At 45.8% G+C, this 25,389-nt stretch overlaps 1 protein-coding gene across 1 annotated transcript in view; it reads right to left on the reverse strand.

The window, feature by feature from the left end:
- LOC138566060 (retinoic acid receptor responder protein 2-like) overlaps nucleotides 1-25,389 on the reverse strand; it is a 140,367-nt gene that overhangs the window by 83,887 nt on the left and 31,091 nt on the right. The gene's annotated exons all lie outside the window — the stretch shown is intronic.

Genomic DNA, 25,389 nt, shown 5'->3' on the forward strand with positions numbered 1-25,389 from the left:
ACCGGGTGCCACCATTAATGGGAGAAGGAGAGAGAGGAGAAAGCACAGACACCATTTGAAGAGTCCATAGGTCTGGCGAGGGAACGACAAAGAGGATGTCGGTGAGGGTTTGCCTAGAAGAGGCACTGGTATAGGTGTCAGCGATAGGGAGGCCTGGGTTGGAGACCAGGATGTCCTTTTTAAACTTCTTCCTACCAGATTTAGTGAGGAGAGCAGGATAGTCAAGAGAGAAGCAGTTAGAAAAGATAGCAGAGACAGAGAGCACCATAGAGTAGGTGGGGAGAGGAGTGAAGAGGAAGGTGGGGATGGAGGGGGATAGGGGAGAACACTAGGGAAGGATGTAGGGAGGGGCGCAAGCCGACGAGAGAGTGAGAGATGAGGCAATACTAGATAATTGGACGAGACGACAGGCGCTCAGACAATGGTAGAAAATTTGCTAGATGAATGCTTTGCTAAGAAGTAAAAACCACTGGATGGCACTACTTTCACAATGTAATTTAGGTACTGGAGAAAGAAACACCTAAGTCTGAGACTCCTGTATAAGAGGAAAAAGGCCTAGGTTTCACAATGCAATTTTTAAATACTGGAGAAAACACACCTTAGTCTGAGAGTCCTGTATAAGGGGAAAAAGGACTAGGTTTCACAATGCAATTTTAAATACTTACACAATGCAATTTGTAAATACCGGAGAAAACACACCTAAGTCTGAGAGTCCTGTATAAGGGGAAAAAGGGCTAGGTTTCAAAATGCATTTTTTAAATATCGGAGAAAACACACCTAAGTCTGAGAGTCCTGTATAAGGGGGAAAAGACCTAGGTTTCACAATACAATTTTTAATACTTACACAATGCAATTTTTAAATACTGGAGAAAACACACCTAAGTCTGAGAGTCCTGTATAAGGGGAAAAAGGCCTAGGTTTCACAATGCATTTTTTAAAAATACCGGAGAAAAGACACCTTATCTGAGAGTCCTGTATAGGGTGAAAAAGGCCTAGGTTTCACAATGCAATTTTTAAATACCGGAGAAAACACACCTAAGTCTGAGTGTCCTGTGTAAGGGGAAAAAGGGCTAGGTTTCACAATGCAATTTTAAATACTTACACAATGCAATTTTTAAATACTGGAGAAAACACACCTAAGTCTGAGAGTCCTGTATAAGGTGAAAAAGGCCTAGGTTTCACAATGCAATTTTTAAATACCGGAGAAAAGACACCTAATCTGAGAGTCCTGCATGGGGTGAAAAAGGCCTAGGTTTCACAATGCAATTTTAAAATACCGGAGAAAACACACCTATGTCTGAGAGTCCTGTATAAGGGGAAAAAGGCCTAGGTTTCACAATGCAATTTTTTTTTCAAAACCAGAGAAAATTATACCAAGTCTGAGAGTCCTGTATAAGGGGAAAAAGGCCTAGGATTCACAATGCAATTTTTAATACTTACACAATGCAATTTTTAAATACTGGAGAAGACACTCCTAAGTCTGAGAGTCCTGTATAAGGGGAAAAAGGCCTAGGTTTCACAATGCATTTTTTTTAAATACCGGAGAAAAGACACCTAAGTCTGAGAGTCCTGTATAGGGTGAAAAAGGCCTAGGTTTTACAATGCAGTTTTTAAATACCGGAGAAAACACACCTAAGTCTGAGAGTCCTGTATAAGGGGAAAAAGGCCTAGGTTTCACAATGAAATATTTTTTTTAAAAACCAGAGAAAAGATACCAAGTCTGAGAGTCCTGTATAAGGGGAAAAAGGCCTAGGATTCACAATGAAATTTCTTTTTCTTTTTCTTTTTTAAAAACCAGACAAAAGACACCTAAATATTAGAGTCCTGTAGAAGGGGAAAAAGGCCTAGGTTTCACAATGCAATTTCAAAAATGTACACAATGCAATGTTTTTAAACACACCTAAGTCTGAGAATCTGCTATGTGGCATGGTTGTCAGGGTAGAGTGCAGGCTCTATTCCTATCCCGGGCAACTCCTACCTTGCTTAGTCACTGCTGGTTGATGGCTGGCAACTGGCTTCCCCTGCTGACACCTGCAGACATGATGAGGAGCCACCTCTGTGGGAGCCACCCTTTGCTTTGGGGCCCTTGGTCACAGGGGCTGCACAGGGAGAGGGCTACCCTAGAAAGGTAAGTCTAAGAGGAGCGATCTAGCCTATCACAGGAGGGGGCCGGCAGGGAGGAGGGACGAGGAAGGGAAGGGGAAGCAGGGCAACAGGGAGGGGGGCAAGGGGGTAGGCTGGGCCCAGGGGCCGCAAAAACTACAATTAAGCAAAAATACCAAGGCCCAGGAGGGTCAGGGCACAACCAAGCTTACCTGTGGTGCCTGGGTGAAGGAAGGCACTGCGGGCTGGTGCAGCGACTACGTTTGCCAGGCAGATGCTAAACAGCCTATCACGGGAGGGGGGGTGAGCTGGGAGGCAAGAGGAGGGAGGGAAGGGGAAGCAGGACAACGGGGAGTGGGCAAGCGGGCAGGCAGGGCCTGGGGGCCAGAAATACTACAATTAAGCAAAAATACCAAGGCCCAGAAGGGTCAGTGCACAACCAAGCTTACCTGCAGCACCTGGGTGAAGTAAGGTGCTGCGGGCTGGTGCTGTGACTAAGTTTGCCAGGCAGATGCTAAACAGCCCATCACGGGGGGAGGGGTGGGCTGGGAGGTGGAAGGGGGAGGGAAGGGGAAGCAGGACAATGGGGAGCGGGCAAGGGGGCAGGCAGGGCCCAGGTGCTGCAGAAACTACAATTAAGCAAAATAACAAGGCCCAGGAGGGTCAGGGTACAACCAAGCTTACCTGTGGCACCTCTCAATGTTTCTCTATTAAAACCTTGTCCCTTTCATGATAGCCCTGAGGTCCTGCCTCACTGATGATTCAGGGCTCCTAAGACTACAAAGACAAGGCTATATTGGATTCTCCCAATCACAGGGTTTTACAGTATCTGATACTCTGGGCCCGAAGGAGAGTGGAGGGGAAACATCAGCGAATGTCCATGCTCAGACTATTTGCCTGTTTTCCCTGACTCTTTGATGAACACTTGCAGGCATTGCAGAGGGGTCCTGCCGCAACCCAGTCTTTGTTATGCTGCTGCCACAGACCTATACCATATGTCTTTCTCCTACAGTGGTTTTATCTTGGAGATTAGCAGGGTACTGGAAGGCTCAGGCTCTACAAATCCCACCAAACCCAGACTATCATCATGGCCTGCACATTGCATTCTGACTTCACAGGATTCTGGCTGGGCTAATGCTAATTCTGGGCTAATGCTGAAGTAAAAGGAGATAAGAAAGGGACCAAGTTGATTCTGAACTATACCTGCTCCTATGGTGTGGTGTCACTTCTGGTACCCTTTATCAATGGACTCCTTAATTTTTTACTTCAGCCTGTTTATTCATAGCTCTTTGTTGTCAAATTCAGGATTCTCTAATCTAGTTGTGTTTAGTCTCAAACTCAAATCCAGCTCTGTTTAGTCTTGTACCCATCTTGCACTGTTAGGTGTAGGCCTCTCTGCCACTATACAGGATTCTCAAATCTAGTTGTGTTTAGTCTCATACTCAAATCTAGCTGTGTTTAGTCTAGTACTCATCTTGCACTGTTAGTTGTAAGCCTGTCTCCCACTATACAGGACCCTCAAATCTGGCTAAAATCTCGCACTCAATCGAATTTGTTGAGTCTAACTAGATCCACCTCCAGAGGGCCCACACTGAGATAGTATAGTAATTACTAGCCTGTTCTACACGGTGATAGTACAGTAATTGCTAGCCTTCTCTACACTGTGATAGTATAGTAAATTACTAGCAAACCCTACACTGTGATAGTATAGTAATTGCTAGCTGGCTCTACACTGTGATAGTATAGTATTCACTAGCTGCTCTACACTGTAATAGTATAGTAATTACTAGCCAGCCCTACACTGCAGTTATACTAGAATTACTAGCCTACCTCGCACACTAATGATTCTGTTTAGACTAACCTGACCCACATCTAGAGGGGACCACACCGTGATAGTATTGTATTAACCCGTCACCAATACCTCCAAGGACAACATCGATAGCACCTGTACGGAGTCCTAGACCAGCCGACAACCGAACGCCCAGTAATCCCCAATGCCCCCAGACTGTGCACCTGTAGGATACAAAACCTAACCCACCTCTGGAAGAACAGACAGCCCCCAAAAGCACCCAAGCTTAGCAACATTACAGGAAACACCAGTACTGCCCCAGCACAAGACATTACAGTCGACCACTTGACCTGTTATCTCTGCACTGAGAACGAAAACGCTCCAGAGCAGGAATGGGCGCCAAGAAAGAGAACAAGATCATGCCACAAGGGACATGGATACACAAATCCATCTGACCCCATCAGTAACAGTCTCAAATGCAGGAAACACCGCACCAAAAACCAATATCATTAGAACAAACTTTGAAAGAGAAAAATCCCTATATCTTGCACCATACCTTGCGGAGCAACCACCTCATCATTCCCTTTGTAATCACAATGTCCACTCCAATAAACAAGCAACAAGACAAACCACTGACCACCATGAAAAGAAACTGGAGAGCCATCAAACACTCCAACCTAACCGAACTCCTGGAGCTCAGCAAACCACATCCAACATTTATGGAAGAAGCTGACCTGGACAAAAAAGTAGCCCTACTCCACACCTGGATTGTAACAACAATCGACGACATCACCAAAGAAAAATCTTTTACCCCCTCTCGTAAAAGAGCAATGGCTTGCAACAATACGCCAACTCCTTCGATGAAACTATGAAATGACCTAGCAGACCACTTCAAAAACAAAATCACCACCATCCAACAAACCATACAAAGCAGACCACTCGATCATACTATGGACCCCACCTATCCTCATGGGGAACATCCAAACAAACTACAACGTTTTCCCAAAATATCAGTGGAAATTTTCGTCAAACTGGTAAATCAAAGCAACAACAAGGTTCTCCTGAGGACCCCTGCCCCCCGGACATATACAAATCAATTCTTAAACAAGGAACTCCCCTGGAATATCACAGGAATATCCGCAACCTTTCAATCTCGACAGGGAAAGTGCTGCATTCCTTCAAATCAGCGTACATCAGGCCACTACTCAAAGATACAACAGGAACCGTAGAGGACCTCTCCAACTACAGACCCATCTCTAACATCCCGTACACAGCCAAACTGCTCGAAACTTACATATACAAAACAACCCAAAAATTCATAGAAGAGCACTGCCTACTAGACCAGGCACAAGTTGGTTTCAGACCAATGAGAGGAACAGAATCAGCTCTCCTCTCAATATGGGACGACCTAAAAATAAACGCAGACTCAGACAACAGTACTGCCTTGATACTTCGATACCCATCTGCAGCATTCGACACAGTTAATCACGACATCCTCATAACGAGATTAGAAGGACTGGGAATAACAGACACTGCCCTACTATGGATCAAATCCTTCCTAACAAACAGGATGGAAACTATATGGATGAAACCATTCAAATCCAACCCAAGCGCCTCCACATGCGGAGTACCATAAGGATAATCCTTCTCCCTGCTATTATTCAACATCAACCTATCTCTACTATAAAAATCATCAAAAGACACGGGCTCACCTGCTACAACTAAGCAGATAATCTTCAAAACACAAGACATTCACGAAGAAAACGCAACACTACTGAACTGCCTTTGTGATGTTTTCAACTGGATGAACTCTAACTACCTCAAAATCAACCCAGGCAAAACAGAAATAATGATCTTCACAAAAAGCAGAGGAGGCAACCACTACATCCCTTGGCCAAGAGAACTCATCACAACCCCAGCACCATCGTCGATTGTAAAAAACCTGGGGGTCCTGATGGACAACAATCTTACTCTAGAGCCACAATAAAACACTCTACTCAAGAAATGTTTCTTTCTCTAGCGAGCAGCAAAAAGGATCCTACTGTTCTTGTCATTCGCCAACAAAACAATCACCTTCATCGCTCTCGTCATGTCCAGAGTAGATTACGCCAATAGCCTATACTTCGGTATGACTGAACGGCTTCTAAAAAAACTACAACGCATACAAAATGCGGCAGCCAGTACGGCACCCGTAAAGGGACTTCGGAGGTAATAACGGTACTGCAATTTGCGGTACCGTTATTACCGCCTTCCCCATTCCCATTGAGCCCTATGGGGGCAAAAATGGGAATGGGAAGGGCCATGGTGAATGGGGAATTACCGCCCTTGCCAACCTTGGAATGGGGCGGTAATTGCTCCATTCACCATGGCGGAATCGGTAAGGTTCCGGCGGCAACCATGGCGCTAATAGCGCCATGGTTACCGCCTGGGTTGTAATGAGGCCCAATGTGCATTGTGCACAGAGTAATACACAAACAAGGCGCTGAGTTCCTGAGAGACAAATTACGCCTACATCAACCAACAAGAACACTCTGGTCAAGCAACAACATTCGCCAGGAACCGAAACCCTACAATAGGTGAAAACTCAGAGGATCTTCTTTCTCTCACCAGGCACCGAAAACTAGGAACGACCTACCAAAGAACATATGCAACACAAGAAACTACCTACTATTCAGAAAACTGCTCAAATCCTGGCTCTTCACTTCATAACTAGAAGACTGCACACAGTGATACACACACAATTAAAAGAATGATGAATAAAGACATAGATCCCGATTCCCACCAAGCAATCAACTAAAAATAGAATCCAAGGAAGGCACTCCACGACATATCGAAGGACCAACTGAGAGATAGCCAGGATAGGAGGACACTAAAGATTGAATACAAAGGCAGACCAAGACAGGAGTATAAGGGTGACTCATTAACAGCAGCCTGGCCCTGAACCACACCTAAGCTCCAACAGACCCATGTCACATTAGATAGCAAGGGAAGAGGGAGCACCCAACCCCAGCTCCTACACCAGAGGGAGAGAATTAGACACACCCAATCACATCATACAAAGTTCATTAGGATACAGCTGGGAGCGCGCCGTGCCCTTACACCCAACAGTCAGATGTCCTATACAGGAAATCAGCAATATCCCCATCCATACAAACACAATTCAAATGAAACAAGATATACCAGAACCAGGATACAGACCCCACTAACCCAACTTTCAAATCTGCATACCTAACCCACCCATAAATTGACACAACCATCTCTCACCCAGCAAACCGCATGCACTTTACCACACTGCATCAACAACAAACAAATTCAAACAGCACACAAGGACTCACCCGGTCTGATACTTACTCCAAAGCTCAGCGTACGGTGTATAGCGAACTGAAGTCACCAACAGCACACCACTTCTCCCACTCTCCTACTCTCCCTCCACCCGACTAAGCCTACCCGCCCTCCTTCTTGTTTACAGATTCACCAGAGCGCCTGGGGACCAACTCTGTTAGTGACGGTGCGCTATATAAATACCTTTAACATTAACATTAATCATTTGCTGTTCCTTGTGCGTTCCTTGACTTTCCAATGTAGTTGTGTCTTTGCATTTATCTCTGGATATGATATGATAGGTTATTTATAACGCACTTAATACCCAGAGGTTTCTAAGCGTGGACCCGGGGATCGAACCTGTGTTGCTCCATGTCGTGTTGCTTCCAAGGCGAACACGTTGCCCCTAAGCTATCCTCTCGAGACAGATCAACCTTTTGATCTTGTTATGCTTCGCTGAATTCTCTGATCATAGCTGTGCTTTGACCCTGCCCCGAATCATCTGACTCTGGTACTGTGATATTGAATGGTTTGTGTTGCTCTGTGTTGTTGTCCCTCTGGATCATTTCAGGGTGGTTTAGGCAGTGTTGTTTTTATGTACTTTATCTGATTTTGCCCATGTCCTGTACTCCATCTTGCTGCTCGCTAGTTGCATCTTTGTGCCACCTAGGTCAGATTGCATAGGTTTCTTGCAGTCTATCTCTTCTGCTAAAGTATTCTAAGGTCTAGGCTGTGAATTAGTATGGTATGCATGTTATGCATCATTCTAACTGTGATTTTGTTTTTGCCCCTACAGTTTAGGAAAGAGCTTGTGCATTTCTCCTCTGAACGTTCTGCTGGAGAGGTATTCTCGTGTTTGCTCCCTCAGGGGGAAAGGCTTGCCATCTTCTTGGTCCACCGGAGTTGTGAGAAACCTGAACGTGTCTCACCCGCTAGTCCCTGGGGATCAGTTATCCATGTGGCCAGCACATGGCCATCGCTTTTGCATCCAGTTCTTGGGGGTGGACAGTGCGGGAGGATCACTTGGATGACGGGTCTTCGGGGAGTGGAAGTGGGACCCCAGATGGTGAGATGCGGTATCCCCTTCCCTGTAACACCTTTACCCCATCCTACCAGGTATGATACATAGGCACTCAACCCCCCCCCCCCTTTTCCAACAGGAACACTTTGTCACTGACAGCTCACTGTGAGAGAAAACGGACTAACACCAGAGCCGTATACCTGACATGTCCTAATACAATGGTCAGGCAGGGTCAGGCAATTACTGGTCATTACACACACCTGACTTCCATCACATTTCCCCACACAGATAAAAGGCAGAGCACAAAAGCACACTCCGAGCAAGGCAAAGCACACGAGGCAGCAGCAGTTCCAAGATGGCAGTTCAATACAAGGCGAAAGACAGCAAGACCGAAGAGGATTGCAAGGAGGGAAGTGCCCTTGACCCTTTCACCGAAAGACCATAATTTTCATGAGCCTTCAAGAATAGAAAACGTTAAACCAGGAATAAAAGCTGAAGAATCCTGCATTATTTGCTAGAGGTACCTGGGGCTTTCCTGTGTCGATAGTCAATGCGGGGAGAATCATTTGCCGCCATGATGCTGTCATTGGCTCCTACAACAGAGCAGCACCAGTGAAGTCAGCACAGCCGGTAAGTTTGTGAGACTGAATACCAGACCGGTCTGTGTGGAAACCAAGGTTGCAAGCGGCAACATTGTATAAAGAAAATTGAAGAGAACAATGTATGAAGCGTATGTGGCAAGAGACATGAATATAAATAAAACAGCAAATGAATGACTTAACTTTGAAGCTAAGATACAATACCATAGACAAGAGTCGTCGGGCACCTTGTGGGTGCTCATTCGAAAGTCTCTCTTAGGTATGCAACTGAAAGGTGACACATGTTAAAAGGAAAATAATTGTGACATGGAAGTGGTCCTGCAACGGGTCAAACCAAACCCTGTGCACATTCAAAAGTCTTCAATACTTGAAGTAAATTGAAATTGCTCGGAACTCGGCTGAGGGAGACTAATTGTGTTAAAAGGGATCTGAGCCCGAACGAGAGGGATCCGGGGTAAACCGTGAGTCACCGAAAAGGAATAGCCTACAAACATTATATCAAAGTGATCTCAGCCCAGATGAGAGGGATCCAAGATGATGAACATTGTGCTAAAGGGATCTGAGCCTGGCTGAGGGGGATCTGGGGTGAATAGGGAATCACTTGAAGTGAATTCCTGTGAAAATCTAAAAATTAAAAGAATATGTTGTTTATTTGGTTGCATCAGGCCCTCTGAGTGAAGAGACTTTGAGAAGCAAAGAGACATGTGCACAGACGACCCAGATGGTAATGATTGAACTGTATGCTTGTGCTAAAGAAACCAGAGGCTGTGCTGTACTTGCGTGAACAGCCTTGTCACTTGCTGAAAACGTGGGGAAGGGAGGCCAACAGCCTGGACATCCTGACATATCATTTTGTGAACACTTACTTCTTTTTCATAACACTATTTCCCAGACTATTTGCATTTAGAGGTAATGATTGGCAATGTGTTTATTAGTATAGTCCCTTTTATTTTGACAAGACACCACCAGGACTGCGGTATTATTATTTGATGGTCGTAGCTTGCCCCAATCTGTAGATTTAGGATTAGATGTGCATTTTTTCCGGAACCTTTTTGAAGTTCAATAAACACCCTTGAACTGTGGTCACTTGTATCTGTCTACTGTCGTTACCACGCCTTCCTTACAGAGTGTTATATCAAATACTCATCTAATTTTATTATTTGTTTTCAATGCCCATATTGAACTTCTGCTATTTGCTATAGAACAACTAGCAGATGAAAATTATGTATGGGTAATACCAGAAGCAGCGTTTCTTTCTCCTGTTCGCCAAAGTAATCTAGGATCTACTCTTTACACAATCATCTTCAGTCAACATTTAAGAGTCTGAAACAAAACATTAAGTGGAGATATACCCAGTAAACCTAAGTACTGTACAGATACACGTCTAAGCCATACAGACGTTAGTATTTTGAACTATATTATTGTAAATGGATTAAAGATTTGATGATTGTTATACGGGTCGTGAATGATCAGGACCCAGTGACTATAACTATTACCACCACTGGGAAACATGATTGGTATATCCAACAAAAAGAAAGGGTATTTATGGTCAATAATGAATGTGAATAATTGTCTTCCTCATCCCTAGAGTAATTTCTTTCCCTTTTGGATGTAAGTCTTTGCTCATAAACAATATGTATGGAGTATGAACACCCTTTAGGAATAGTTAAACCATGTTTTACTAAGCCCTACAAAGCTATCAGAGCACCTTCTCGCCCCACTTCTGGCATGACAAAGAGTGTGCATTAATGCAGAGACTTAAGGAAAATTAAGGCAGCCTCCAGACGCAATTATGGAAAATGTAGTGAACTAAGGGAGGGACTACACGAAACATATAAATGGTACAAAAGCAAGCCACACAATTGAGAAGATGGCAATAACTTATGAGAGCAAGTTTAACAAAGAAAAGCACAGACATTTAGACGCAGGTACACCAGGGTCTACCTGGTGTTAAAAAAAGAATGTGTAGCACACTCAACGAAGAATACTCATACTCTTATTGCAGCTCATTATAGGGTACGGTTGACGAAAGACTGTTTATTAATCCAGGGCAAAATTATATTTTCAAGATTGATTCTAAATCATCATTCTCACCGAAAGAAGTACAAACGACTTTAGAGTCACAAAATGGTTATAAAGCACTTAGACCAGATGCAATCCCTGTGAAACGATTTATGCACCCTCTAACTTTCTGGGTCCCATGTGTTACCTCTTTATGCAACAACATTAAAAAAGAACTTAAAATTGCAAATTACTTGTTCAAGAGCTGAAATGAGGCCATTTTACAAGAGCGGAGACAGGGAGGAACTGTGCAAATACAGGCTACTTTTCCTTGTTGATAGTTTAGCAAACACCTATGCAAAAGTCAAACAGAATAGTCTGGGAGATTGGTGCTGAGATGGGAACATATTGACACACTGGGTTCTGTGGACAATAGACCAGGTTTTCTATTATTTTTTAATAGTTCAGAAATGTGTGCTTCTGAAAAGGTGAACCACTTCTGTCTATTAAAGTATGCTGCATACATTTAATTTGCCTCTGGAGCTTATTGCTGCAACACAAGGTCTGTGCAGTGGTGACATGTGGTGTTGAGGGCGAAACTACAAACCTTTGCCCGGTGAGAAGAAGAGCAGCCAGGGGTGTATTAATGTGCCAGCAGCAGAGATTCTGACCTTGAAAGCAGATTACCCCTCACTTGTTGTGAATGCCTCAGCATTCCTTTATACACAGATATTAAAAAACCATGATGGGACTACAGTTACAGCTTATTACATTTCAGAACATCTGTGTGCTCAAAAGCCTTAAGATAAATGTAAAAAGAAAATGGAATGACCTTTAATAGAGGTAGGCCCCATAGGCTACGTTTATATATTGACGATATTACTATTGAAAGAGTAACTATTTTTTAAATTTCGAAAATAGATGTAGTCATAATTGTAACTGGGATTTGCCCATGGCTAGACGTTGCAAGGGTGTGATACAATTCTTCAAATATTATGGAGGCAGAGCTATTGTCCAAGCACTGGATGTCTATAAAGCCCACAGTGTATCTACCGCCCTATAAGGGGCAGAGCTTGGGGGATATAAAGACATTGCAAGATTTTTCAGGAGGGAGTATGAATTCTTCAAGCATCGTTTCAGTTTACCCAAATGCACCCTGAATGGGTCTTTATCACTGAAGTTGGACTGCCCTGGTATTGGCCTGACTGGCCCAATGAAGCCATTGTATCATTGGCTGAATATATGGAGTTCGCCCAGTTTGGGGAAATACAAGGATAGTCTGATCTGTTAAAGAGTGCCTCTTGGAGCCTCATCTTTTTCGTTCACCACCTCCTGAACCGGCCTTAGTATGGTTAATCTGTTTTTGATATTTCTGTGGCCTTGGATGTTTCAGAGCAATTAAAAAGCCTCACCTTGACCGCAGCTATGATCTGTATACTTCCTGTGTGAAGCCTATCACGTCTGTGATAGGCAGTTTATGATGGGACAAACACAAATGTAAGTTTTAAGTGTTTTATCACCAGCCAGAAGTAGTGCAGACTATTTTATCGGTATACTATTCTTTCATCGACAGTTGGAATTTCGATGGGTTTTTTAATGAGCATTTTTTTATCAAAGAGGTGGGGGTCGGGAATAGTTCACAACAATAGGGGATGCGGGATTAGGGGGGAACCCCCCACAAATAGGTTAACCCCCCGCAAATAAAAAGAAATGCATTTCGATGAGTTTCTTCAGTAAAAAAAAATACTCGTAAAAAAAACCATCGAAATTCCGACTTTCGATGAAATGACATAGAGCCATCTTATCAAAGCCCTGGCTGTAGACAGTGCTGCAGGTGGAAAGCAAGACTTCCAACCTCAGGTAGGACCACAGAAGGTTTTGAAAACATCGGGATGCAGCAGACTAACAGAAACTGGGGCAAATTAAATGAGCAAAACAGGGATCTAATCCAGAGGTTGATTGCAATGAAGAGAGGGATGCAGCCAATCAGGGTCCAGAAGAGGCTCATATAGTGACATAGCAGGCAGGGGAGCAGTCATCCAGGAGCAGGGAAGTAGGCAAAGGGGTAGACTATGGGACTATGGGAGTACGGAGGGAACGGAAGGGCGTTAAGACAGGAAAAGGCTGGAAGAGGTCAAGAGTGTGAGAAAACTGAAATTGCTGAGCATTCCAGATACTTTTTGTAAGCCTGGGCAAGCTCATGAACCTTGGTCCACTGAGAGGACACGGATGCTGGAAGGGGTGATACCCCTAATGACCTATGTCTTCTGAGAATTGAGCTGTGTTCTATGTCCCTGAACCGTGAGCAGTGCACATTGTGCCTAAAACATGAGATAGGCACTATATCCCTGACTAATCTGGCCACTATAATCATGACGGGTAAGCTGAGCACCACATCCCTTGGAATAAGGAGCGAGCCAGGCATGAATGCTCTTGGGTAACTACAAAGAGAGATCTGGGTGACATATCCCGGACTGTGATTTTAGCAAAGAAGGATGCTGAACACTATGGCTCTGCTAGGAAGAAACCTGACACATTATAATGTGTCCCGCCATGACACTTATTGGCTTAGCCTCTTCCAAGAATGGAACTTCCTTTGCTTGATTGTAGAGTAATGACTTACTTCGTTAAGACATTTTCCGCCAATGCCTCCAACCAGAACAAAACAGCTGGGAAGCCTACTGGATCTCCATTCTCGCGGAGAGGTGGGACACCTGAGCTCCAGGGTAGAGAGCCATAACCTTAGTTGGTTCAGTAACCCTGACCCTCTTATGGTTTGCTGCTATGCCTTTTATCTATTTGATTTCAAGATAGGACTATCCCTATACATTGTAGATAAACCTGTTGAGCCCATAAGTGTTTATTTCCTTATTGTCCTGTTAATAAAAATAAAATGTTCAAACTCCTGCATTGTGTGTCATGTGTCTTTCGGTTAGTCTGCCACAGCCCTCCATCCACCCCTCAGAGGCCGTGCTATTGAATCAGTTATTTGCCATGCAGCTCGGCCTGATGGCTGCAGGATACCTAAACCATGCAATGTTTAAGCCATGGAAGGAACTAAAGAGGAGTTCTGGTATCAATGGCGATTATCAAGAAAAAAATCCATCTGGGTGAGCTAGCACAGTAGATCAATTCACTTGCTGCAGCTCAAAGGTTGGAATGTGGGAATTTCTTTAAACAGTAGAAATGTACGTTGGGTAAACGTTTGTTTCATTTGTTAATTTTGAAATTCTTTCATTTATCCCTGACCTCACATGTAGCACTCAGCCAAACCTTCATTCTCTTTCATTTAAAAAAAAAAACCTCTGGCTAGCTCAGTTATAGTTGGTTCTGACTAAAATTTTAAAATGAATAAACTCCTCCTTAGCAATTGCAACACGACCTTAGACCCTCAAACTGGACATAGAAACCGCTGTTTTTGAAAGACCACTTGCAGATCCACGTGGCTGAACCAATTGTTGGCCTATATTTGGCATTGAATGAATCTTGGCGCTATTGACAGATAAGAGATGTTTATCATTTCCCAACTTAATGGTACTCACTTTATTGACTTCAAAAGGATGAAGAGCTGAGTGGACCTGCCAGGATTTGAACCTGTGGCCATGAGTTTAAACAGAAGCCATTGTAGTGGATGCATTAGTCCACTGAGCCACAGACCCAGCGAACTGGTGGACAATGAAGGTGTCAGGCCATTGTGTTATTAAATCTCTCCACAGAATTCAACACTGGAGCCCACCAGACTGGCAATGGAATCATAGACATTACCCTTACACTGTATGGGATCTTTCTTGAAGAAACCGCAAATAGGTCGTCACTCCATCTTTTTAGTCCACTTTAGGGCATTCCTTTTCTGGGGTTCCGCTGGGCTCAGCCCCCTGACAGCTGTATAGAAATCTATCCATTTCACCACTCATGATGCTGTTTTAATTATTTGGCATATTGTATTTCCAATAGCGGATGATACACAGAGGCTGGTCAAAATACATCCAATAGCCTCAGCAAACAACTCCCACTTTAGCACCTGCCTGAATGAAATACACAAGTGGATTGGTAGGGACAAGCTCACATTAAATCCTGGGAAAAAAGAACTCCTGATAATAGGGGCCACAGGTCAAGCCTCACCAAAGGCAATTTGGTCAGACTATGTAGTTCCATGCACCGTACAATGTAGGGTTCCTTATGGATTCTTAGCCAGCTCTAGAACCTAAAGTCAGGCTTCTGCTTTCTGCTTCCCATCACTGTTTCACCAAATATTTTCTTTTTCGTTAACACAGCTATGGATCCTGGATGTATTGGCACAAGTAATATCCTTTAGATTATAATAATAGTGTCTACTCAGGGCTCCCCAACTATCTGTTGACAGGATTGAAAATGTGGCAGCTTGAATGATTGCCCAAAACAGTCTCTATAAATTGGCACCTGGGAGACTCCATGCCCTTCGCTGGCTGCATCCTTGTAAACTAAATACTTTCATGGCCTCCTGTAGCATATGTAGGCATTTTATAGATTAGATCCTAAATGCATCAAGGCCAAGTGTGCCAATTACACTCCTGGATCACAAAGGCTCTTCTCCTCAAGCTCAAAACAGGAAGAACGGGCGTGACCAGTTTTACTTTACAGAGAATTTCTCCCTGAAGCAAACTGAACAAAGCTCATTCCTCCTCCAGTGAGGGGTCAGAAATGAGAGGCGGACGCAAAAGTTGTAATGTTTTCAACATTAGATATTTCATTCAAAATAAAAGGGTTTGAATAAAGGCCTTTTTGTCCCTATCCTAAAGAGGGTGTCCCTGCCTAGGAAATCGAAACCAAAGATCAGTCTGTGTCTCGTCGTCACAATGAGGCAAACTATCCTTGTGTTCAAAACGTATCTGACCCTCACACTAAAAAAGAACAAAAGGTCAAAGATAAATGTCTCTGCTTTAGATTCAGCAAATAGTGTGCAAAACATAAGGGCCCTGATTCATGGAATGTTTTGCAAAGGAAATCGGGAACTTGCCTGCCAAACTGTGTACGAAATCCCATTTGTCGATTCATGGAATAGAATGTGCCAGACCTTTCCTGGACTTGTGTGGAGTTCGTGCAGACTCGGGACGTTTCTGCGGGCTGTCGAGCGTCTTGCGCAAGACACCATGCAGAGCGTAGGCATGGGTTGCGCAGAGGGCTGTGAAGGGGGCGGTACAACGAAAATGGGGTAGAACATGCAAATAAATGGACGTTATGGGCTTCCACGCCGACAATTGCGTCAACAACACTTATTCATGGAACCAGCCGCGCCACCTCTCATCAGAGAAATGGTCAGGCAAATCCATTGATCTCCACGCCACCCGAAGGCAGGCGTAAAGAATCTTGTGCATAAGAACCGCAGCATGGTGGTGGGTTTAAATGTCAGATTTAGGGGTGCGTTTACGCAACTGGAGTTCCGACCTAACTTAGGGGTGCATATAAGCAGTGTAGCAGAGAGCTGGAACAGTTTACGGGGGTTCGCACGCAGATTTTCTGAGTTTAACCCGAGTTACAAAGTGTCAGGGTGCCAGCAACAGTTACGGGGGACCCTGCACAGCGTCCCCGAGATGCAGGCCTGCTTGCGGGGGACCCCACACACTGTTTGAAGGGTGTGTGTATTCATGCCCGGGAGAGCATGCAGAGGTAGCTGGCTGTTTAGCATTTGCGTGGGGGGGTCTCAGGGGCGTTCCAGGCACGACTTACGAATACGGTTAGTTTGTGCTGTGGATTCCAAGAATACGCAGGGTGTGCATTTTTTATACTCTGGGCAGGCTCACATAGTGTCGCTCTCAGTGCACAGGAAATTGCAGGAGAACTGCACACTTTTCATGAATCAGGCCCTATGTATGTGAATCCAACAAAACAATCCTGGCATCCAGGGCATGATTCCCTTCTCCTGACCTGTCTCAGGTAGAATATGGGAAATGTTCTGTTCAAACAATGATTCTTTACAATTAGTAGAAAAGTCTCTTTCACATAACACGTTCTTAAGGATGATGAAAACAACGGGTGTCATTACGAGGTGCCGCTGACCTCGTAAAACTGTTGCCGATGCCTGATATCCCGGTACCACCGGGATATTGCAAGTCCCGGCGGCCCAGGATGTCAGGCGGTGGGGACTATAAGTCCCCATTTCCGTGGAGTGCCACAGGACTCCATAGGAAGGGGACACAGAAGCACAGGAATCGTTGTTAACAGTGCTGGTGCTTCTGTGAAAAACATGCCTGCAGGGGCTGGTGCTCCCGGCAGGTCAGATCTGCCAGGAGCACCGGCTCCTGCAGCCATTCTCGTAGTCTGGTGGTCCGGAAAGGGTGCTGGTACGTTGCTACCAGCACCCTTATTTCAGTGCCGCCATACTTGCAATGAGGCCCAATGTCTTTTCCAAATAATGGTTCCTTAAGAGTAGTAGAAATGTCTCTTTTATACAACACTTGGTTAAGAATGATGAAAAATTTCTCTTTTCAAATGGTGTTTTAAAGATTTCAAACTATATTTTCTATACAGTAGCTTCTGAAAGATGGTCTCGTGGTATGCTCTCCTGCCAGGAACCTTTTCACAATGTCTTTTCGTTTCACACACTCTAGATGGATTACCTGGTATACTCCCCTGCCAGGCATCTATTCCCCAAAGACTAATTTTCTGATGCACTTCTTTCAACAGGTCTTTTTATAACCTTTTATTTAACTGTCATGTATAACACAGTTGTACTCCTTCACTGTTTATACTTTATTTGCTGCATGTATTACTTGTTCTCCCCTGTATTGACATTTTGTATATGGAGTCTTGTTCAAGTTTTGTTTGTTAACTTAATTGTTAGCCTTTATTTTCTTGTGGTGATACTTGTTCCAATCTTCTCCATACTGACATCTCATATATGAAGATTTGTACAGATCTTGCCTTTCAACATCTTCATTATTGCTCAATTGCTTATAACAACTTTTACTCCATTTGTCCCCATATCGACATCTTGTATATGGTGACGTGTAAATTCTGTCCTTCTATAGTACTTGGTTGACATTCAAAACAAGTATCCAATTGTTTATACGCCTGTCTGTACACCCCGGGGTTCCCAATACCTCTTGGCAGACTCACCAGTGTTTGTTGGCGCTTCCAAGCACCAGTGGCGTATGGCGGCCACAAAGTCCTGGCTTTGGGAAAGCGTTTCCCGCTCCGCAGACCCTTTTTCAGTTCTCTGTCGGCTTTTCATTCACCTGAAGAGGAATACCTTTTTTAAATGTCCGACACAGCTGATTTCCATCACAACAACTAGTTTGCATGTTTAGCTTGGTGTTTCTTTTAATCTGCATTAACTCCTTCCTCTTCCTCGTCTCAGTTTTTTAGGTTTTATGGGAGTTGCAGACCATAGGATTATTGTGCTTTTTAAAGTTCTATTGCTTTGGATTTTTGTTTAAATCAAAATCATCAGAAACAGTAGGTGTTATACATGTGTGTTATACAGAGCGTCACCTGACCGCTGGTTACCTTTTCTTCCAGGGAAACGAGGAGATGAGGCTGCTAGTCTGTCAATGGATCTTCTCAAGCTGAATAAAAGACGCAGGGTACCGATCCAACACCCTCCTGACAGTATCCAACAGGACAGGGCTGAACCAGCTCCCAACACCACGGGACGGCTCTTCTCTGATTATTGTGATGTCAGGGCAGTGTAAACACTGACAGAGAAGGCCAGGTGATAAGTCCGATGCCAGCTGAGGATGACTGATAGCAAGGCGAGATGGTTGCAGATCGAGATGATCAGAGCTTCAGAAGGAATTTGAAGAAGATGATGTCCAAGGCACAGATACCAGGCAGGAATCAGGCAGGGAACAACAGGGAGACCTAGGCTAGAGCAGGCAGCAAGGCAGGAAGGGTCCCACAGGACAAGGGATGGTCAGGACAGCAGGTAATTAGTAGGCACAGGGGAGCACAGGCAAGCAGGGCAACCCCAAGAGCGAAAACACGGCCAGGAAACCAACCATGTTGAGAGGCGTTGGATCCCTGTCTGCTGAGCCCTAAATAGCCCGGGGGCAAAAAGGAGGCTTGAACCGCAAGCCCCTGTCACTGCGCATGCGCGAAATGTCAAATGCCGATGACCGCGCATGCGCAGAACACCAACAATGGCGGCACAAGAGTCTCTAGGAGGGAGACCGCCGGACCCGAGGACCCCAGCTACTGGACCAGGGAAGTGACGTGACACCATACCCCCTCCCGGGCAAACCCAGGGCACCAGGCTTCCAGGGATAGCAAAGGAAAAAGTCACGAACCAAACGCGGGGCATGCACAAAGGAGCGAGGCTCCCAGGTGCGGTCACAAGCCGGATAGCCTTTCCAGCTGACCAGAAACTGAAGCACCCCACGCCTAATCCGAGAGTCGCAGATTTCCTGCACCTCAAACTCCGGGACCCCTCGGACCATGACTGGGGCAGGACGAGAACAGGTGCGACCAAGAACATCTGACACAGGGCTTCAAGAGGGAGATGTGGAAGACAGAATGTATATGCCAAGAGCGGGGCAATTGCAGACGAAAGGCCACCGGTGACACGCGTCTAATGAAACGAAAGGGGCCAAAGTAATGAGGAGCCAAACTGATGGGCAAATTGCGCACCACCAGATTTTTTGAGGATATCACACCATATCACCAATCCGAAGTACAGGCTCAGGGGTCTGTCATTTGTTGGCCTGAGCCTTCATACGTGCTTGTGCCTATGCTAAGGTACTGGCAGCCAGACGATGTTGCTCACGAATGATGATCACCATCACATTGGTGGTCTGAACGGTGCTAGGCAGTACAGGACGGACAGGCAGCAGTTTGGGGTGCACTCCAATGGAACAAACAAAGGGACTAAATCCAGTAGCAGAGTGGACTACGTTGTTATACGCCACCTCGGCCGTGTCTAACCATTTCAACCAGTTGTATTGTGTGGCATTGGCGTAGCATCACAGGTATTGTTCTAGAGTTTGATTGGTACGCTCTGTTTGTCCATTGGTCTGAGGATGATATCCAGAACTCAGAACCCGCTGAATGTCCAAATGATGACACAATTGGTCCCAAAAAGAAGAGATAAACTGAGAAATGCAGTCTGACAGGATCTTCTCGGCTAGACCGTGAAGGCGATACACCTCATGCAAAAAAACGTTGTGCCATCTGGGAGGCAGTCGGTAGTCTCGGGAAAGGTATGAAATGAGCCAGCTTGGTGAAGCAGTCTACCACTACCATGATATACGTGTTCCCACCCTAGGGTGGTAGTTCAATGATGAAATCTGTGGCAATGGTATGCCATGGTTAAGGTGGCGTAGGAGTGGGTTGCAGAAGGCATAGGGGTTTCTTGTGTGGAATCTTCACCTGGGCACAAACGGGGCAGGAGTCAACATACTGTTTAACCTGGCTGGCCTATCCTGGCCACTAGAACTGTCGGGCGATCAACTCTTGAATGGCTTTGATCCCGCGATGACCATTGACAACAGAATCGTGGTGGTTCTGTAGAACAGTCATCCGCAAACTAGAAGTGGGTACATTCAGGCGATCCTTGAATAACAACAACCCATTGCGCTCACAGGCCTCCGATTGTTGTAGCAGGCTAAACCTGGCTGGATCTGTCGTGTACCATCCAAGAGTTGCTGAAGATGAAGGGTCAACATAGACAGAAAATGCTTCGGAGCAATCAATGGGTCCTTGATGTTGGCTCTCTCGATGTCGTTCTCCAAAGAACGTAACAGAGCATCAGCCTTTAAGTTCTGGGAACAAGGTATATAAGTCACAGGGAAATCAAACTGAGAGAAGAAAAAGGCCCAGCGCGCATGTCGAGATGTTCTACATTGCAGGGAACGTAGGAACTGGAGATTACGGTGGTCGGTGCGAACTTCTACCGCATGTCTACCACCTAGCAAGTGATGCTGCCACTCCTCAAAGGCTGCTTTTATGGCCAGGAGTTCCTTTTCGATGACTGCATAGTTTCTTTCGCTGGATGATAGCTTCGAGAATAATATGCCACAGGATGTTCCACCTCAGTATCTGGATTTTGCTGTAACAGGACTGCACCAATAGCATAGTCTGACGCATCAGTTTCGACTAGAAAGGTTTCTCGTTATCAGGATATTTCAGTATAGGGGCGGTCATAAAGGCTTTCTTCACTTCCTGAAAAGCAGCTTACGCCTGAGAATCCCACAAGAAAGGTATATTGTCACTGGTCAGATGAGACAGCATAGCAGTCAAATGGGAAAAATGGGGAATGAACCGCCGATAGAAATTTGTAAAACCCAAGAACCGCTGAAGTGCCTTTTAGTCGTGTGGCTGCTTGCATTCTTGTATTGCTCGTAGCTTCGCAGTATCCATCCAAACTCCTGTGCTGCTGACCACATAACCCAGAAATTCCACGCTCTCCTGATGAAACTGGCATTTCTTGGCTTTGGCATACAAAGGGTTGGAGGATAATCTACGAAGGACCTCTTGAACATGTCCGACTAGAAGAGAAAATAAAGATGTCGTCAAGGTACACCCATACTGATATACCGACAAGATCGGAAAAGACGACATACATAAAACGTTGGAAGACGGCAGGGGCATTGCATAGACCGAATGGCATTACCCTGTACTCGTATTGCCCGAATAGAGTTTTGAAGGCCGTCTTCCACTACTCGCCTTCTTTGATTCAGACCAGGTGGTAGGCCCCTCTTAGGTCCAACTTGGTGAAGATCCGAGCTGAATTCAATGACTCAATGTCCGGAATGAGCGGCAGCGGGTATCCGTCTTTGCACGTGATTTCATTTAGCTGGCGGTATTCAATGCACGGGCGTAATGTACCTTCTTTCTTTTTCACAAAAAAAAGGGGAAATCCCGCAGGGGACTTCGAAGGGACAATGTATCCATTCTTAAGGCAATCCTCGATTTACACCTGTAAGACACATTTCTCTGATGTAGCCAAGGAATAGATGTTGCCATGAGGGATGATGGCATTGGGTAGTAAATCGATGGAGCAATCATAGTGCCTGTGAGGTGGTAGCGGTATGTCTTATGGCTTGGCAAACACCTCAAGAAAGACAGCATATTCCTGAGGGATAGACTAGGTAGTGCATAGGCGAACTTCAGAATTCCCAGGAGAGGACCGACCTTCAATAAGTTTTGCTGGAGAAGCGTCGAGGGAGGAACACTCTTGAGAACAGCGCACAGAGTAAAGACCAAGGTCCGGGATGTCCAGTTAATCTGCGGGTTGTGGTATAATAGCCAAGGTAAACCAAGTACCACTGGAAAGGAGGGAGATTTGATCACAGCCAAAGAAATATTTTCCTGATGCCCCTTGACCGATAGACGTCTACTACTGCGGAGTGTTAATTGCGGTGAAGGGGTATGCCATTGAAAACCACAAATGTAGCATTGATATAATTGCCCGATGCCCTGCAATCCAAACGAGCCAATGTCTTTATGCTTTTCCCTTGCCATGCAATACCAACTTCCAGAACCAACAAGGACACAGATTTCATGGGTGGAAGGTCTGGTACAGAAGAACGGCCCGCTGCTGCCTTCTCACTACACAGTGGGCCCATTAGTTTTCCAACTTCCTTGGAGGGCACAATGGGCAGGATCCCAGATAATGACCGGCTCCTCCACAGTACAAACGTAAGTGTTGTGAATGCCTTCGCTTCTTTTCTGCTTCCGACAAAGGTCCCCGGATAGCCCCCAGATGCATAGGCTCAGGGCCAAAGTCGGCCGTAGCCACCGACCCTGAAGGCGGTACTGATGATCCAGGATGATATCTATCCGCCCGACAACGTTCACTTCTCTCCGTAAGCCTATGGTCGATGCGTAGGACCTGATCCACCAATGCTGGGAGTGTATCAGGCTCCGGGATGTGTAACAATTCGTCCTTATATCATCTCGTAGGCCACGACGAAACAAGGTCTTTTGTGTAACCTCAAGCCACTGTGAGTCCGTTGCTAGCCGATGGACTGACTGATGTAGGTGATTATGTCCCTGGATCCTTGTTTAATGTCAATCAGCTGGCTTTGAGCGACAGATGCCAGGTTTGGTGGTTTGAAGACGTCCAAGAAAGCCTTTTCAAAAGCTGCAAAATCACTAAACATGGGACTGTTAGAGGAAATCAGAGGAGCAACCCAAGCTAGAGCGTTGCCAGTTAAATTCCCAAGGATGTAACCAATCTTTGCTTTGTCTTGACTGAAATTACCCAATCAGAACTGAAAATTAATTCTGCAATGGTTACAGAACTCTGCCCCTCGACGAGGATCTCCATTGAACTTCATGGGAGTTTTATGGGCCATAGCACTCTCTGGATGTGGAGCAACATTCAACCCTTGACCCATGGCTTGCCGAAGGGAGACGTTTTCTTGGTGAAGAGCGGTCATCTCAAGGCGTAGGGCCCAGAGTTCCTCCCGAAGTTCCTGTTCTCATTCTGTTATACAGGACGTCATGTGACCGCTGGTTACCTTTTCTTCCAGGGGTGGTGAGGCTGCCAGTCTGTCGATGGATCTTCGCAAACTGAATAAGTGACGCAGGGTACCAATCCAACACCCTCCTGACAGTATCCAACAGGGCAGGTCTGAACCAGCTCCCAACGGCACGGGACGGCGCTTCTCTGATTATCGTGACATCAGGACAGTGTAAACACTGACAGAGAAGGCCAGGTGATAAGTCTGATGCCAGCTGAGGATGACTGATAGCAAGGCGAGATGGTTGCAGATCGAGATGATCGGAGCTTCAGAAGGTATTTGAAGAAGAGGATGTCCAAGGCACAGATACCGGCAGGGCACAAGGTGGGTGAAAGGCCAGGAAGGAGAAGGGAAGGCGGACCCACCAGGGTAAGGAAGGGCCCAAGAGGAGGACGGGACCCAAGCCAACCCCAGGACTCGAACCCCAGAAAACCAGAAGAGGAACAGGGGGGTACCCGGGAAGGAATCAGGCAGGGAACAGCAGGGAGATCCAGGCTAGAGCAGGCAGCAAGGCAGGAAGGGTCCCACAGGGCAAGGGATGGTCCGGACAGCAGGTAAGCAGAAGGCACAGGGGAGCACAGGCAAGGAAGGGCAACCCCAGGAGTGAAAACACAACTAGGAAACCAACCGCATTTAGACGCGTTGGATCCCTGCCTGCGGAGCCCTAAAATAGCCCGGGGCCAAAACGAGGCTTGAACCGCAAGCCCCTGTCACTGCGCATGCGCGGAACGTCGAACGCCGACGACCGCGCATGCGCAGGTCACCAACAATGGCGGTACCCAGGGAGCCGGGAAACCCAAACCGAGGGACCCCGGAAAAGACGCCAGCGTGGATAGAGTCTCCAGGAGGGAGACCACCGGACCCGAGGACCCCGACCCCTGGACCGGGTAAGTGGTGTGACAATGTGTTATGTACATATGAGGTGTGAATGGTATTCTATCTAGGGTGTTTTGCAAGAAGGGGCTTTAGGGTTTTACAACTGGAAGGATTTGTATATGGACACCCTGCCATCAGAAATGTAGGTGTTATAGGGTCTTCTTCACATGGAATGGAAGAATTCAACATCGCTCCTGATGGGGTCACCACATCTCCCTGACGGACCTCTCCTCCCATGTGATCCTACCTCATAATACCAACCCCAAGATCAGGATCAGCTAGCGGCTGCTGTCCCCTGGCCACATGGAAGGAGATCATAGGCTGGGGATCAGTGATGACTCCCCAGGATTCATCACACTCGCTTCAACTCTCTCCCCTTTGCTTTATCTAGATCACATTCCCTCCCCTCCTCATACATCTGGATTATCTCTTTGCCTGATGTTTTCATCTCTTTCCTTTGATCCTGTGGTTTCTACTCAATGTTCTTTATCTGACCACTTTTTGCTCTCTTTCTCCTCTGACCTTCCTCCTACTTGATCATCTACCCCTTCGCCCAGCCACATTTTCTTGGCATGCTTTGCGCTCCATCAATTCCTCTTCTCTCTCCTCACTCAGCTCCTCTCTGCCACACATTGATACACTTGGCACTTTGGCACCAGATTTGGCTAAGCAAAACCTTCATTCTAACTTTCAAACCATTCTTGATTCTCAATATCCTTCCATATCCTTTTCTCTGTCACGCCGATATCCTCAACCCTGGCATCCTTCACTTCTCACATTAAGATCCTCTCTATGATATGATATGATAAATCATTTCAACGCGCCTGTACACAGGGGTTTCTAGGTGCGACAAGACAAGGAAGGAGGACAAAACAACAATCTTACTAGGCCTTGTGTCATTCAGAACGTACGAGTGCAGGGAGGGGAGTGAGGGAAGGGGAGGGCAGGGAGGGGAGAGTACAAAGAAACTCATAAATACTGCCAGTGAGGTGGCTCATAAGTGCAGAGATTCAGAGGACTGTAGGGTTGCAGATACAGTCCCTAAGTGGATGGGAGGTCGAGAGGCAGTGCAAGGGTAACTGGTCGTTTAGTGGGTGGCCAGGTAACCAGTATGCGCAGCAAATAGGGACATCAGCAAGGGAGAGGGAGAGAGAAAGCGGAAGAAAAAGGTCTTGAGTTGCTTCCGGAACCTTAGGAGGTATTGCTCAAGTTTCAGAGGGGCACGGAGGCTGTTCCAGA

This window comes from Ambystoma mexicanum, chromosome 2p (genome assembly GCF_040938575.1).
Source record: "Ambystoma mexicanum isolate Mex_15411 chromosome 2p, UKY_AmexF1_1, whole genome shotgun sequence".
NCBI lineage: Eukaryota > Metazoa > Chordata > Amphibia > Caudata > Ambystomatidae > Ambystoma > Ambystoma mexicanum.